Here is a 3,864-nt window from a genome sequence, read left to right as displayed (position 1 = left end):
TCTGGACGATCTCTACCTTTTTCTAGGGTTTAGTTATTGCTATCATACGTCACTTATTTCAATAGGTTCTTCTATCTCGAGGTTTTGAAAATTTGGTTCTGTTTCGGATTTCTGCGGACTTTAATTATTTCATGTGATCGGTGAGACATCGTGGTTGAAAATTTGAATTTTTCTCATTCCGAAATTATGAAGCTGGCTAATAAATTTTGTCCCTGCCCATGTATATAGTGGTCGTAGCATTATAAGAAGCCAAAACATCTATCACGTGTAGGACGAAAATATGATCTAAAATATAAGATTAGCGATGCAACTACCCCCTCGAGCAATCTCTATTGCCGCATCGAGTGCAATTATAGGGTTGGTTTTGATCTATGTGGCTTTTCAGGAAAGCAGGAGACTCATGTTGTGAATTACTTGTAGAATATAGAACCATAGCAAAGCAGCAGCATGCGGGTGGTTGGATATGGAAGCTACGGATTCATCCCCGAGTGACACTTTTCATTTGAAAGATGGCTTGAGGATACCTTCCGACCAGAAGTTTACTGGTCCGGCGCGGTATGCAAGTCCCTCAGTATTGTGAGGCATGTGGTGATACTGAGGAGACCATCGAGCATGTTCTTCTGCAGTGCCTCAGGGCCTATGAGATATGGCAGAGGTCATCGGCCCCACTACCAGACTCGGTGGGCTCAGCATAGGACCTGATGCAGCTTTTGAGAGATTCCATAAGGAGTCCTAGATCTGTTGAAGATAGGATCTTCAGGGCGTACCTGTCCACCATATATGTCTGGATAGGAATGATGGAATTTTCGAGGGGAGGCGGTCGCCTCCGTGGATGGTGGTAGACAGAGCGGCGCATCACGCGGGAGGTTATTGCGGCTATCGTTGTGATTTCTTCTGTGATAGCCAAGGACACCTGGGGTACTCACGCTGTTTCAGCGCCCCGTTTTTGCCCTTGTTTCTTGGGTACCCCCATCCCTTAGCTATCTCAAAGTAAATTTTGACGGAAGCAGGTCAGCGGATGGCGTGACTGGAGAGATTAGCTTTGTGATCAGAGACCACTATGGTAGGATGCTTGTTGCAGGTGGGCGCCGGACACCTGGGTTCACTGTTGTTGGGGCAGAGCTGCGAGCTGCCTGGGAGGAGTTATCCTATGCCAGGCAGGTGCTTGTGTGGAGCAGGTGCACCTTGAGGGGGACTCAGCGTGGTAATCGACTGGATCCGGGGTGGACAGGCATGGCGATGGTCACCCCCTTATCCGAGAAACACGCAGGATGGCTCAGTCAATGGGCGGTTTTCAGGCTGTTCATGTGTTTAGGGAGGCGAACAGGGCTGCATACTGGGTCGCCTTCTATCGCTCGGCACTCCGGGGATTTTTTTGGACTTTCGGATTAGATGTTCCTTTTGCTTTGTTGTCTTTTACTTGCTCGTGACTTAGATGGGGTGTACTCAAATTAGACTTATATGAATGAGTAGCCGTTCTTACCAAAAAAAAAAAAAAAAAAAAAGCAGCATGGCTGTGAAAGAGTGGTAGCCTCCTAAAAAATACTTAGATAAATTGCCTTAAAACTGTTGAGGATTAGGAGCTTAGAGGGCAAATATTGTACATACATTTGTCTGAATAACCATCTGTAAATGCTTCCACGCCCCCCCTCTTCTTTCAAAATCTTATAGGTTTCATCTCATCTTGTGCCCTCTGTAGAATGTAGTTTCAGTAACAATGAGCTTCCAGCTCGAGCGGGTTTTGTTGAATTAGTTTTCCAGTAGTCCTTTTACAATGTTTGCTTACAAATTTTCCAGCAATAGTAAAAGAGCTGGGGGGTGAGAAACCAATGATCCCTCTTGTTTGGTGCTATCCTGGTGTCGTTTTTTTTTTCTTATCCAGTTTACTCCATGCTTATGCTATTTATTTTCAAAGTTCAAACTTTGTAGCCCAATGCACAATAAGATCATTGCCACAGCTTCTGCAGCAGCTTTATGAGAGCCAGTTCCTATTGCTAGATTCCGGATCTAGTGGCAAATTGATCCTAAATTGCATGCCAGTTGCCAGCTGCGATGGAGGTTGGACAATGCTGACACAGGTGGCTAACATTCAATCAGGACTTCTTACAGCAACCTCAAGTATTTGAACTTGGGGTAATTAACTTCAAATGAGCCTTCCTCCCTTATTTCAGAAAGAAGATTCTTGACAAATTCTATTGCCTTGATTTCCTCTTAGGGATTATTTCATGTTCGACATTGCAAAATACACTGTGTAATATACTACATAATGTTTCTGTGACATGGAACAGCGAGCATAAGCAAAAGGAAATGCAAGGTTTCCAATAGTGAATGTTGCTAGCTTAGGAATGGGAACTCTGAGACTGAACCCAAAACTTAATAGCTTTCGAGATGTATGTAATTGAAGATTTTTATAGGATTCAGCCTGATATTTGAGAATTCTAAACTTGACAGGCGAATGAAAATTAAGGTGGATTATCGGACCAATTTTCTTTTGTTTTATTGAACTCCGTTAGAACTAATTGGAACTTGCTGATTGTCAAATTAAATTTATTTTAATTGGTGGTGCTTAATATGATACTCATTAAGTGATTGGTGAAAACCGTATGCTTGTGCTTAAGGAGTAACCATTCTCAAGTTGGTAAATCTCAGTCTAGACGCATTTTCTGCATCATGTTGTATTTATTAGTTATTACACAACTTATTTCATATTGAATGTGATATTGAAAACTCTGGTTTGTTTGGGAAATCAAATAAGATTGGGCTAGATTTTTCTCTTGGATTTATGGAGTGGGCAATCTAGTTAGATAGAGCCTATATAGACAAATACCCTCCTCAACCCCAAATCTCATGAGCGTTTTTTTTTTTCATGCAATCATAGAGGTCTACAGATAGCATTATAGACAAAGATTAAGATGGGCCTTTGGAAGAATATGGGCAGAGAAGATCAGTAGGCTCATTTGCTGTAGGAACTTTTAGACTAAATTTTGACGGGCCTTTGGAAGAATATCGGCAGAGAAGATCAGTAGGCTTATTTTCTGTAGGAACTTTAGACTAACGATTTTGACGGGCCTTTGGAAGAATATCGGCAGAGAAGATCAGTAGGCTTATTTTCTATAGAAAATTCAGTCTAATCCTGCTCCATTTTCCAAACAAGTTTTTAATCATCAAGATATCCTATAGGTCTTGTCAATAATTTTATGTCTTTGATATGGGTCAGATCCAAACCATAGCCGATGGAGAGTTTGAATTTGTTATATTAAAAGAGAAGATTGTACCATTCTCATAAAGAAAACTTATTTCATATTGAATTTGTATTATGACTACACAACTGTGTAGCAAAATATGTCAGAGCAAATTATGCACAAGTAGCAAAATTTCATCTCGTACGGTAATGATAATTTGGAATATCCCAACCCTATCTAAATTCTAAGTTCTAACATACGAACACCAGGATTTAGTTTTCTTCAATGATAATTTATTTGTTCTATTGACTATTCCAAAACCTCAGCTGATTCAAAATGAGGCATCAAAATAACAGTGAAGACAGTAATCCAAAATTAGTTTCTTATTCAGACACATGTATTTTAATATTTAATATAAAAAAAGAAAGCTTATTCCAGAAAGCCAATACACTTGTGTTAAGTTTGGGAATATAGTAATCAAGCAATCAAGATCTAAAATTAGGTCAGATCAAAATTATACAGGAGTAAGACTTTATTCTTATAATCTGATAATTTCGTAACTTATTATAAGGAATACAGGGATTTGCTTTTATTCAATGATAAAAAGTGCTTATTGTTAGAAGTCCATTTTCTTGTTTTTGAAATCGAACCCAAAATTCCATAAATGTCGATTAGATGCGGG

The sequence above is a fragment of the Phoenix dactylifera genome, unplaced genomic scaffold, assembly GCF_009389715.1.
Source record: "Phoenix dactylifera cultivar Barhee BC4 unplaced genomic scaffold, palm_55x_up_171113_PBpolish2nd_filt_p 001041F, whole genome shotgun sequence".
NCBI lineage: Eukaryota > Viridiplantae > Streptophyta > Magnoliopsida > Arecales > Arecaceae > Phoenix > Phoenix dactylifera.
The sequence above is the reverse complement of the archived record's forward strand: the minus strand, read 5'-3'. Positions refer to the sequence as shown.